A 13,387-nucleotide genomic window follows, 5' to 3' on the forward strand; every position below is an offset into this window, starting at 1 on the left:
ATTTTGCCTTGTTCCTTGCATCTACGATCAAAGACAGGCGTTCTAATTTAAGGATCTCTTTGATAATCTTGAGGAACTAGCTACAGGTAATTTTTTGGCCATCAAAGCTAGTTCAAGCAGCTTATTCTCACTCAGGCTGCTCTTGTAATTAGTATGTCATTTATTCATCCCCAAAAGCTACTTTACCAGGCATAATGAATGCAAGAAATTTTAATCTGCAGTCATAAGCCACAGCAATGAAATGAGTGATGAGCTGTAAGTCAGAAGGTTAAAGATATTATTGTTTACTAGTGTTGAAGTTAAAAAGAAAATAACAACACTTTACAACAGACAGTCTTATGTACTCCTTATGCTTTGCCTAGAATCCATCCCCATAAAATGGGAAGCCACCACTGATGAGAATGCTATTAGGGATAAAAAGCACCACCATAGGTGAAATTCAGAAAAGGAATTAGCAGATACTGAAATTGTACGCTTTTAGCATTCATAATAAACAAGAATTGATTTTTTACTTATTCTGATGATTTAGTCTTCTGTCTGACTGTCTTTTAGGATAACACCCCCCTAAACACCAGGATTGTGTTCTCTGTAGTCTCTCTATGCGTTACCCTGCACAGATTTCCACTACGCAATGCTGCTTGTAAAGCAGTATCAGTCGGAAGTAGGAAAAGATGCTATTCCATACCTCTGTGTGCACAGGTTCTCACAGAGAACTCAGTTGTACAGACAAAACAAGTCTTCTGCTAATACAGAGCCTCCTGCTTCTTTTTACCATTTGGTACCAAAGTGGATTTACCATAATGGTATTAAATACAACTACCTACATTATAAATGATTCACTAAGTACAAAATCCTAGTATGCTTGTAACAGCAGTCTGGAGACAGACCCAAAAGCCAAGAAAGTCAACACCTTACTTAATTTTAAACACTGCGTTGTGGACCACTGAGAAGAACCCAGTAGTTTCCATGCTCTTTAGCCCGATTGTCAAGTTAGCAATATCACAGCCTCTGCAAAATCTTCAAGTCCACAACACAGCAGTGTTCCAGGCACCTTGGGAGGGGCTCCGGGATAGAGCTGTATCCCTCCATGGTGACAGAAAAGGACTAACAGCAAAACACAGGGCATCTAACAGTCAGTAGTCATCTTTTTAGGCTACCAAAAAAGATGTGATGTAGGGCAGGGGTGGCACCAAAACCCAGTAATTTATTTTAGTCCACAAAATCTGATTCCATACTTAAAAATAATCCATACATGGAAGAGCTATGCAGTGACAGAATCAGAAAGGAAATGTAATAGAAATTCTGTATTAGTTTTTATCTTTACATTCGATGACTGTTTTTTGCAGCTAGGGAATTTGCTCAATTTACTTCATAAGAGAAGAAATAGCCTTCATTTTCAAAGATAGTTGTTTAAACCTATTGAGTATGTAAATCACTATAATTTTTACCCAGCGCTGTAAGACGAGGAAAGGGAAAGAAGGAATCGCTTACTGCTTCTGAGAAGGCTGACTTCGTGCAGGCAAAACCTACCCTAAGAACCAATCTGCTTTGTGGGCAGCAGGAGCATCCAGCTATGTCCAGCCACTTAAAAACCAGGTGGCTTATCACAAAGAGCAACAGCATCCGGAGTTGAGCCTGGCACACCACCACTGTTCCCACAGTCCCTTCTGCTCCGAGCGTTCCTGTGAGCCCAGGCTGCCCATGAAGCTGCTCCTTCCACGTATGAACAGCCATGCTGTCAGAGCGCTCAGATACTAATTAAGAGGCTCCTGATCATACTTGAAAATCACAAGCTTGAAACCTAGCCAGTGCTCATTCGTGGGTCAGGACACAGTGTGAAACAACAAAACTGAAGCACTGTAAACAAGCTGTAGCAAAGGAAAGAAAAGAAAATCAACATGAACATTTGTTTGCAGAAATGGCACTCTTAAATTCTTTTTCTTTAGCTCTTCTTTACAGATATAAATGTCTTCCTAAAGGAGTTGATTGCTAAACGTAAATTCTGCTACCTGTGCTTGGCGGAATCCTAAAAATGCAAAGCTTTTTCTATCCAGAAAAAATACAATGTGAATTTTCTAGTCTTGTACTGCTACGATGACTCAATACTAATCCACAGGGATCTGAAGGTAAAAGCAGCATCACGCTCATCTGAATTCTTTGCCTTTCAAACAAGGTTTTTATGACAGCACACTTTATTAGCACACAGGACCGCTATGAGTCCACAATTATGCAGGAATGGATTTCACAGAAACCACACTAAGCCCAGGGCAATTACATTCTGTCACTGCCAACCCGAGTGAAATATGCAAGGCTACTATTACCTGCCCTCTTGGAGGGTCTTGAGGGAGGTTTTATTCCTACCATATGCAACACTATGCCCTTTTGAACTAAGTTGTTAACAATACTAAGAACCAGTCTAAGAGAAACTGAGAGACCAAGACCTACCCCCCTGTCCACATAAGCAGCATCAAGTCGCAAGGCAGTAGCAATACTCTTCCCACTGCTCCCTGTTGAGGTCCTGGGCTCAGTCTCTATAGACAGGTCAGAAGACAGTATCAATACTCCATCAAATGAAAAAAATTGCTCAGGAATCTAAATCATACTTCCTCGATGCTGCTTCATCAACACTATGCACAAGGTGATGTGTATGCCAGGTCTCCCAAGTATGGTTCATAGAAGAGACTACAGGCTCTCTGTAGTACTTAATCTTGCAATTTATACAGAAGAAAAAACTGTACAGCAGATTTCAAGGTTATGGGCTCAAACTGGGCTTAATAACACATGGTGGCATATGTTATGGTTATATAAACAGTATATGGGATCCCAACTGTTAGTCAAATAGTGAACTGTGACGGTAACTGCAACAGCTATGCAACACAGTGTTACTCCTTCCTCTTGCCCCCATACTTAAGAAGTACTACTGGTTCTACTTTGCCTTTTTTTAGTAACAAGCTGCTCAAACCTTTAATCACTAGTGACTTTCGTGAATTGTTATTAGCACCCTTGGACTCTTGCTCCAAAAGACAACACAGCATTCCTGGGGCTTCATACGCATGACAAACACAATGGAAACAAACCCTTCCTACTCTTGAAATAGATTCCTCCGCATGCGGAGTCCGGGCACTGTCCTTTTAAGTCCAGACTGTTACCCAGAACTCATGATAATAGGGTGGTCATGACTTCCACAAGCTTTTGAGGATCTTCGCTTCTCTCAGTGGAGTCAGGCAAGCCTGGCCTAAACTCTTTATTCCCAGTTTACAATTACACATAATAAATACAAATTATTTGCTCAAGCCTTTTTTCAATGCAGTCAGTGAGTATCTCTGCTTTCAAATTTCCTGCTCTCCCTATTTACGGTTTTTTTTCAGACTACTCATAAAAACCCCTTGACTAATTTTAGGACAAAGATTAATACACAGCATCCCATGCCAACTCGGTAACAACCCCCTACTTAGAATCAGTTTCACACCTATCACCTATAGCCAGGCCTAATCCACGTAATATATACTGCATTTTCATAATTTTAGTTTCTTAACAACAACATAGCAAAATATGAAATGAAATTAAAACATACTGTATTTAAGAAGTTAATTTAGCCTTCTGTACACTTGTTAACAAAGATACCTATTCATAGCTCACTAAAATTCAGCATCTGGAAAGAAGACATAGAGAGGCATGAGGAAGAAAGGACACGTGGTTTTGCAAATACAATAAATTTCTGTTTTATTTTAAAGCTATTTTAAAAAGCAAACCTTTTGGTTTGCAATAGTATCAGACAATTATTTAACAGAAAAAACAGTCTGAGTAATTTGCATAAAGATTCAAGGTTTAATTTTTTGGATTTCCAAAGATTTGCAGAAATATTTTTTGGCATAACCAGAAAATTAATCACTAGCTTCAGCTTCTATGGCTGTTTTAAGTACCCCCTACTCAAATAATTTCTGATATAACAGACACTCAGAAAAGCGTCAGCTTTTTTAAGTCAGCTGTTTTAAAAAGCCTTTTGTTGAAACCAAGTATGCTAACAGTGATCCCAAAGCCTTAATTTTGGTAGAAATTGCAGTATGTCAAACTCAACAGAGGCAGAACTATGACTGGATGCCAGAATACAGTATGTAAAAAGAAATTAAATTATGAAAGTCAGTAATAGGATATTTATCAGCTGCTTATCACATCTGTATGCAGTTGTAGGACTCGACCCATGTGTTGCTTCATACAAATATGCTGAGAAACTACAGCAGATTTGCTCTGCATTGCGCGGGTTTTCAAAATACATATTAATACAAAAATTTTTGCTACATAGAAGTTCCCCCCCCCCCCCTTTTCTGTAGAGAGCAAAATAATTTCCTTACTTTCATATGGTATTGCATGGACAGGAAGACTAAAGAGAAAAGTGGAAAGACAAAAAAGCTAACAGCATTTCTCAGAATACACTGGTTGTAAAAAGCAGTTTCATATAACCTCTCATTTTCGTTCACCTCTAGTTCTGCCAAAGCAAGATATTGCCTTATAAAATATGGCAGCGTTCAGCAGACACCACTGCGATAGAGCTGACCCGCTCTGCTTTAACTCTCTGAGTTTCTCTAGGCTGGTGTCAGGAAGCAGGTGCACAGCGAGTTACAGTCGCACCATTTTAGCGGTGCTTCTGCTTTGCTCCAGTTGACTGCTGTTCTGCTGCCAATCCTGCTGCATTTTGCCAAATGCAATTCAGTACCAACATACTATACTTCTGTTCCAGCACAGAATTCTTCCAAGTCTGATATAATTCAACATGATTAACAAAAGGACGGTTTCATAACACTAATTAGCATTGTGTAGTCAGAAGATAGACTGTAGGCCTGTATCTCTAATGTCCTATGTTAAATTTGTTCTCTAGACATAAAAGACCGGTACATTAACCATGTCTTATTTTCACATTTTTCTTTTCAGAGAAGCCTGGATGAATTGTAATGCACATAGATAGTCTGAAACACTCAGCAGATGATTTCGCTTAAATCTCAAGTAAGACAAATTAGACGAGATCTTCAATCACTGCCTTGGGATGTGTGGGCGATGTATTACATTTTACAAGTAACAGCATTTGGAAAAATTCAGTTTTCACTCTTCAGCTGCTGTACTCTTTTAATTACATGCTAAAACTTGGAGAAATAAGAACTGGAAAGGAAAGCAGCAGAAGCGAGACTTCACACAGATAATGAGATGGCTGCTTGCTGAAATTAGGCAACATCATCTTTAATGTCTGCAGCGCTCAGCTAAAGGAGGAAAAAAGCAGATTCCTCATACTGCCCAGTGCCTTCCCTTCTAGCAATGGAGTGTTCTGTAGTAACTAGTTTTAAGTGAGATAGGAAGCTCTACCAGCAAGTTCACTACTTGAGTGAGGGTTTTTATTTTATATGGTGTGATAGAAGAACTAGTTTGAGGCCATGTAAAAGTAATAAATTCCGCTGCAAATCTTGGTGAACCTTTAATATGCCAGGATCCATAGACAAATGAAAAGTCTCAAAAGGTCCCTGGAGTCTTATTGCTTGGCATGCCTACTCATTTCCTGGTGCACACTTTACTTTTACACTGTGAAAATAAAGCGTAAAGAAAGAAATGAGCAAGAGCTATCAAACTAATTTTTTTTAAAGTCCAATTTCAATCTTCCCTATGAAGAATGTGATTGAAAAACTCTTGTAGTTATTGTTGTCCAAGGATTATAGGTGTTTTAAGCTGTTTGGATGGATTTAATAAGTTCTCCCACAACAATGTGGACAATACCTTTGTTTTCTTGTAGATGCAAATATTGTATTTTTATACCAAGATGCAGCATTACTACTACTGCTAAACATACTCAAACGAATCTCAGGTGAGTATATACTTTTCTTACCCTGGTAAGCAAGCTGTGAATCTTACGTGTTCAAAGGTTATGCATCAGGTGGCTGGCTTAAAAGTTTTGCACAACTAAAGCACAACTGAGAGTATTATTTTCCTTCAATATTATTATTATTGTAATAGATGGGGATAAATGTAATACTGCAAGTATACAGCTTTAATTGAAACGTAAACTGCTTGTTGATATTGTCTCTTTCAGTTCTCCTTTTCTAATCATGAAAATGATTCTAAAAATTGCTATGCCCAAAACATTTGCGAAAGAGATTGAAGTCACTATCTGAAAGTTTAGTAGTAGTAGTTTAGGGGTTAAAGTTACATAAATAGTGCCTTCTTTAAAAACACACCTGTGTAGTTTGTATATTGTAGTAGCAGAGAAGTATGTTATACATATGTATAAACACACACAGAATAAGGAAGAAATTCACAAGTATGAAATACGTTGGTATATTTCTGAGATCTTCAGATTGAGATCTACATAAGACATACACATCACAGGGAGAAAGCTAAAATAAGTGTGATCAGATAAAAGAGAACTTAAAACTGAGAAAATATGATTTAAAAAAAAAAAACTATACTACTAATGAATCCCAGGAAAAATTAATGTAGACAGCCAGCTTATCCCACCGAAAGATGTAAACCTGCTGAATATTTAAAACATACCTCTACAGAAACCAGTCTATCAGAACATAGCTAGCAACAATATACTAAAACCCAGCTAGTCACTCGTGGATACCTATTGTAGCTGACTCCCTCTGAGATTATATGGCTTTGCCCACAGCAATGGTTTTTAGAACTATTCCCACTGTTGCCTTCGCAGTGGGTCTGCTACCAACACTAACATCAGGAACATTTCACCACCACACCATTTGAAACATTCAAAGCAAAATTTTCACCCCTGGTGAATGTAAGCAGCAACGGCTGTTTGCTGTAGCACTTTGGCTGGTACGGGTGGCTGAAGGAGGTTATTTTTGTGCAATATTTACTGAAATACACTCATTTATACAGACCTACACATCATTTACAAAGTTCTAATAAACAACTTCCGATACAGAAAATACAATCCAGCTTTTAAACAAGCACTGTAAATCTTCAATTAATATAGTAGCTTTGTGGACACAAGCACATGCAATTTATGGCAATTTCTTTAAGAGGAGGAAGGGAGAGGTTATAATACAGTGTTAGGAGCAAGAAACTTCCAAATCCAGTTCTAAAATTAGCTTCAGCTTTGATAAATCAACAAACTCTTTCCCCCCCTTCCCTTTAGCCTATTTCTAAAGTCTTTCTTCTTTCTCCTCTCCTTAGACTGCTCACGTGCTTAATCTGATCAAAATTCTTTAGGGATGTCACAGGGATAAATAGCACTATTAACAGCTACTAGCTTCCATTTGCTTTTTAGAAATGGGTGCATCACACTTTGAGGCATTACGTACACTATTAGGTATTCACAGGATGCACTATTACCGAGAGACAATACACAGAGGAAGAAGTGGAGACTAAAACATTTTTTGCCTTAAGAGAAGGATCCTCCAAGTGTTTTGCAGCGTGTGCTCCAGGGCCATTCAATTGTTCTACAGCGTTAGTATTTCAAGCAGAAGACATTTAACTCTGTTTCTTCCAGGACCAAAGTATAAACGCAGGGAATCAGGTATTTATCCAATGCAGGTAACAAGATTTCTACCTAGCAATTTTATGCAACTTAAATGTAAACGATACATGAAATACGTATTCTTAATAAGTGTTAAACACAAGCGTTTTAAACAGAGAAGTAGGGAACAGCAATGATCTCTGTGTTTTGTCATCACTGACAACTGCAGCCCTACAGCCCCGAGGAGCCTACAGTTCCTACCAATCTGTGATCAAATTAAAAAAGAGCAAGTGCAGTTTCAAATAAATTATGGGTACTTTATTATGTGCATTCAGAAAAAGACAGCTATGAAACACTGCCTTGCTAAACATTATAAAAGTTCTTATAAATATTCATGTGCAGCATTTTACTCTAAGCATTTAATCATTTCTTTACAAAAAAGGAATGGGGGGAAAGGGGAGAGGAAGAAATTACTGTTTCCTCAGTTCCAAAACATTCAAGGCAACAGGAAAGACAAACTTGTGCACAAGTGCTCTATAAATTAGACAGCACCAAACCCAGAAACTTACAAATGAGAAATTTTTCAGGGAGATTTTTTTTCTTTAAAAAAAAAAATTACACCTGAAGTTTTAAAACAGTTTGCAGGTACTAAACTAATGATTTCCTGATCATGTGAATTACTTGAGTTTGAATTTTGATCATCTGAATTTCTATGTCATCAGCTTTTGAAAAACAAGATTGATCTATTGCTTCTGACTTTTGTATGAAGACAGATTTAGTTGGCTGTACTTCTCTGCATTTTCAAAACCCTGTTGTCAAAGATGAACCTAACATCACAGCACCAGATAAATATGGCTGCTTTGCAATGGCAAGGCACTGTGCAACTCAGAAACTCGATCCATCAATACACAGCTGTTGTAAGCTAAAATAGCAAGACTGAAAATCCTGCCATCACCCCTTGAAAGCAGTGCACTTCCAACTATATTCTGTGGCATGCAGCCTCTTGATTAAGCCTCTCTGACTTAAAGTTTATCAATACTACTGTGAATTAATATAGATTGCAGTAATACATGCTGACAATACAAAAGCCTGTTCACAAGTAGCTTGTGCTCAAAAGAGAAAAGATTGAAATACAGCTTTGACATAAAATTATAAACCTAATATAAAAGCTAAAAGATGTACAGTAATAACATCAGAACTCCTCAGAAATCACACAAGCAGAGACAGCAGTGAGGGACCAGCTTAGACCTCCTGCCTCGCTGTGATCCTGCCTCCAAGCCAGACCAAGATAACTGACTCTCTGCCTTTGACATGCTTTTACCTTCCCTTTTGTACCAGGAACATCACTTCTTGTCTGAGAAACACGTTACACTATAGGTTTGGGTATGACTATCTTTGCAGTATCTTTTCAGATACTACACTCTGGACATACCTCCCCATTCAAGATGCTATAGCTATAGAGGGGGGGGGGAAATCCAAGGAAATGCTTATTAATGTAGACCCAACTCCTTCACACATACCTTGGCTGGCAAGTAGACCTAGTGTTGGCTGAACAGGGTGGTAAAGCAACATTGATAGCGGAAAAGGCTTATTGCTATGGTACTTTTGGTTCCCTCTTGTATCAGTCAAGTCAGATTGCTGTCAGATGTACCTGACTCTGCTCTCGGGCTATCGGACAAGTCTCAGCGGAGTTATTCAAAGCACATAACCATGTTTAGAAATACAAAGCAAAATGAAAAGTGGTGCTGCCTTTCACTTCCCTCAGGAAAACTGCCTCTTGCAAATGGTTTTATCATTTTCATTATATCCTGTTTGATTTGCTTTACCATCTTGACTACAACAATAGCTAAGACATAATAGGAAAAGATTTTTCCACAGGCTGGTTCTAATTACATTAAATCTCAAGTGAGATAGGACATTTAAATAAGAAACAACTGCAGAGTCTGAGATAATAACATACCAAGATACTAGGCTTTTTGAGAGTACTGTTAAAATGACGCATTGAACATTACAGTGTCCTCCAATCACGTTTCAACACAAAAGCCATTTCTTCTGTGGCACACCGCTGTAGAAAGAGGTCAGCAGTTATTGCAGTCAATGTTCAACTCTGAACAATTATGAAACATTATCACTCATGCTGGAAGTTCCATAGATCTTTGCAACACAAACTGCGAGATACATGCTTAAACTTCTGCATGAGGTGAGGCTGCTGGGAACGCAGGGTCACTGTAGGATTAATCACCCCGTGAACCACAAAGAGTTGAGAAAGTTTTGAAGAGCTTCTGGATTTTGTTGCAAGTTGTACCTTTAACATTTTGTCAGGATAACTGAATTCTCTTTTAATGTGCTTGGAAAACATATCATCTTTAGATTGTTGAAAACCACTGAAATATAAACATGCTAAATGGAGACTGTGGCTATGTGGTCTATAAACACAGTGAAACCTGTCATAATCCCAGAGTTTGTATGTTTGATGTTATAAGCCACCACGCAGCTGTGCCTCCAGTACTGGTGTTTATGGAACCCTGCAGCAAATTCCCCTGCTGAAAACCAAAACTGAAGAAAGGGAACTTATGTGGGGAGGGAAGGAATTTAATTACCCCCTCACACCTCCTCTTCCTTTGGCTAAGTGCTAGCCCAGGCTAAAGGGAAGGAGAAGAGTTGGCCTGCAGGAATGATCTGGACAAAGATATCAAGTGCACCCTTAGTAAGTTTGCAGATGACACCAAGTTGGGAGGGAGGGTTGATCTGCTTGAGGGTAGGAAGGCTCTACAGAGGGATCTGGACAGGCTGGATTGATGGGCCAAGGCCAATTGTATGAGGTTCAACAAGGACAAGTGCCAGGTCCTGCACTTCGGTCACAACCACCCCATGCAGCGCTACAGGCTTGGGGAAGAGTGGCTGGAAAGCTGCCTGGCAGAAAAGGACCTGGGGGTGTTGGTCAACAGTCAGCTGAATATGAGCCGGCAGCGTGCCCAGGTGGCCAAGGCGGCCAACGGCATCCTGGCCTGTATCAGAAATAGTGTGGCCAGCAGGAGCAGGGAGGTGGTTGTTCCCCTGTACTCGGCACTGGTGAGGCCGCACCTCGAGTGCTGTGTTCAGTTCTGGGCCCCTCACTACAGGAAAGACATGGAGGTGCTGGAGCGTGTCCAGAGAAGGGCAACCAAGTTGGTGAGGGGCCTGGAGCACAGGTCTTATGAGGAACGGCTAAGGGAACTGGGGTTGTTTAGTCTGGAGAAAAGGAGACTGAGGGGAGACCTTATTGCTCTCTGCAACTACCTGAAAGGAGGTTGTAGTGAGGTGGGGGTTGGTCTCTTTTCCCAAGTAACAAGCAATAAGACAAGAGGAAATGGCCTCAAGTTGCTCCAGGGGAGGTTTAGATTGGATATTAGGAAAGATTCCTTCACTGAAAGTGTTGTCAAGCATTGGAACAGGCTGCCCAGGGAAGTGGTGGAGTCACCATCCCTGGAGGTATTTAAAAGATGTGTAGATGCAGTGCTTCGGGACATGGTTTAGTGGTGGACTCGGCAGTGCTAGGTTAACGGTTGGACTCGATCTTAAAGGTCTTTTCCAACCTAAACGATTCTATGATTCTATAATGCGGGGAGGACAGTTCATCAATTCCCTTTGCTCACAGCTAGTTACTAAACAGACTTAACTAACATCAAACCATGTATAAGTGATTCAGTAGTGTATGGCTAGAGCTGAAAAAGTTATGTACATACAGATTTGGATATCAGTTACTTATCTGTTCAGCTGTTTTTCCATAGCCATCATAGTAAAGTTTCAAGGAAATTATCTAGATACTGAGGATTAAGAGACTTAGTTTCAGTCAATAAACAGAATCTGTGATTCTAAATTCTATGCTTAGAGAATATAAACTTTCACAGCAGCAGTTCGGTAAATAAAGCATTCTTGTCTAAATAGCAAAATGCATATTAATTCTCTATTAATAACATAATCAAGTACACAAAAGAAAATTGAAAATGTTTATTTTGGCACACAAAATTTATTTTCTTGTGCGTATGTTCTATACTTCAGATTTGCAACACTAAAAGTGCTCTGATGCACTAACTACCTATGTTTGTCTAGTGAACAATGCCACAGCACTGAAGAATGATTGCTCACATGCAGAAAGTTGAGTAATAACAGCTATATGACCACATTGCAAAAACACTTTCTAAATGTAGCTCAGAGATACCTGCACAGCCACTGCTGGAGATGCCTCTTTGAACAGATCTAAATCTGAAAAGAAAATACAGAATATGAAGGTAATCAGTAAAAGACACATGCAACTATTACTCCTTATGAAAATACTTAATTTGCCTTTAATGAAGGCGGCAGCATTTCACTTGTATATCTTCCTCTATCAACTATTGTTTTTGTTAACTTCCTTTAGGCCCTTATAGGACATTTGTAAACTAAAATTAGTTGAAGATGCTCACCTTCACATACCCTCACCACTTCTCTTGTACTGGCTCTGCTGTTCTCCTAACACCTCTGAACAGACTCAGCTTTCAAACTGCAGCAAATCAACCTGTGGATGGGGAGGAAGAGTCGTTTTCTGTCAGGTCAGCAAGTTGAATAGGCTCACGAAGATAAGCAATAAGCAACAAACATTCAGCCACAGAGGGGACAATGCTGCATGGCTAGGAGCAGCACTGAGGTAGCTGTTGTAGCTCTATTACCCTCTGCACCCCAAGAAGCAGAGAATTTTCAGCAGATGAACAGCAAGTTTTATGTAGCCATCATGGCCTACAGACAGGTACTGTTCTAAAGCTCTTGGGCTCACATTGACTGACTTATGGTGTTGCATAAAACCTTTCCATTCTGTTCAAGTATACCTTTCAAATGAATACTTCAGTCATTTAAAATTACTGAGCAGTCACCTCTGCTGCAAGGGCCACTTTAGCACCATTCTTCTGTCCAACAGATTCCCTAGGGCCAAATGTTTTCCTTGGGAACTCTAAGTGGCTCAGGTAAATTACAAAAGATGTAACCTTGTTTTACCCGTTCTCAAGATATGGACTAGTGTACTTCAAGTGGGGCTATGGACTGGTATTGCCTATTTACAGATGCTTTTAAAATAATCATTTAATTGCCTGCTTCCCCCCCCCCCTTTTTTTTTGCACAGTTCCTGGCATATACGTTCCACATTGGATACCACTGAAATACCAATGTGTAATTTTACATGCAAACTAAACAAAAGGTTATTTCTTCCCCAAAGAGAGTAATAATTTGAAAACTTGCTAGTCTTGATCATGAGTGGAAATAAAGACTGACAACAACAGAGGCTGCACAGAGCACAGGTCACGATGACCCGAGTGCTGAGGAGAGAAAGCAAGGTGAGGAGGGTTTCCTGAAGCTAGGACATCCATAAAAGCAAATGCCAGTACTGCAGTGCTAGTAATTCAGCAGCATAAGGACAAAAAAAGGGAGCCTTACTTCAACAAATTGGATGTGATATATTGCGCTTTCAGTGCTGTATCCCATGGCTACTGAATTACTGAATCTTCATTGACTGTTTTATGTCACATGCACTCCTGATTTGCTATCCAAGTTTCTTCCTACACAGGCTGGTGGTCTCTCATTAAGACCAAGATTTACAGAGCACAGATTTCAGATTTTATAGAACCCACTGTGCTTTCTAAAGATCTACCTTTTCTTCTAATCAACTGAAATAACACTTTTTGGCTATGACTCATGGTGGGTTTTTTTCCTTTTCCTTTTTTTTTTTTTTTTAAATTTGCAATGCATATTTCTCAGTCAGACCTCTAAGGATGTTGATAAGATCTGTGCAGTCTCTCTTAGTATGTGCCCCCGTTTAATTCTTTGAGATACAAGTACTTTTATGTTACAAGAAATGAGGACAACAGAAAGCTGCAGATCCCATGAATGTAAAAATTGTCTTGAAGGCATGGAACAATT

At 39.4% G+C, this 13,387-nt stretch overlaps 1 protein-coding gene across 5 annotated transcripts in view; it reads right to left on the minus strand.

Annotated features, from left to right (window-relative positions):
- Window positions 1-13,387, minus strand: part of PEAK1 (pseudopodium enriched atypical kinase 1) — a 128,412-nt gene that overhangs the window by 51,863 nt on the left and 63,162 nt on the right. For 3 of the 5 annotated variants that reach the window (XM_052807190.1, XM_052807193.1, XM_052807194.1), the window contains one exon: window positions 11,905-11,996. The exons of 1 other annotated variant lie outside the window; for it this stretch is intronic. The gene's annotated coding sequence lies outside the window, so the exon portion shown is untranslated. Of the gene's footprint in view, window positions 1-11,660; window positions 11,705-11,904; window positions 11,997-13,387 lie in introns of all 5 variants that reach the window. One more of the 5 variants, XM_052807191.1, reaches the window with a different exon arrangement.

Source organism: Harpia harpyja, chromosome 14, assembly GCF_026419915.1.
Source record: "Harpia harpyja isolate bHarHar1 chromosome 14, bHarHar1 primary haplotype, whole genome shotgun sequence".
NCBI classification, from domain to species: Eukaryota; Metazoa; Chordata; class Aves; order Accipitriformes; family Accipitridae; genus Harpia; species Harpia harpyja.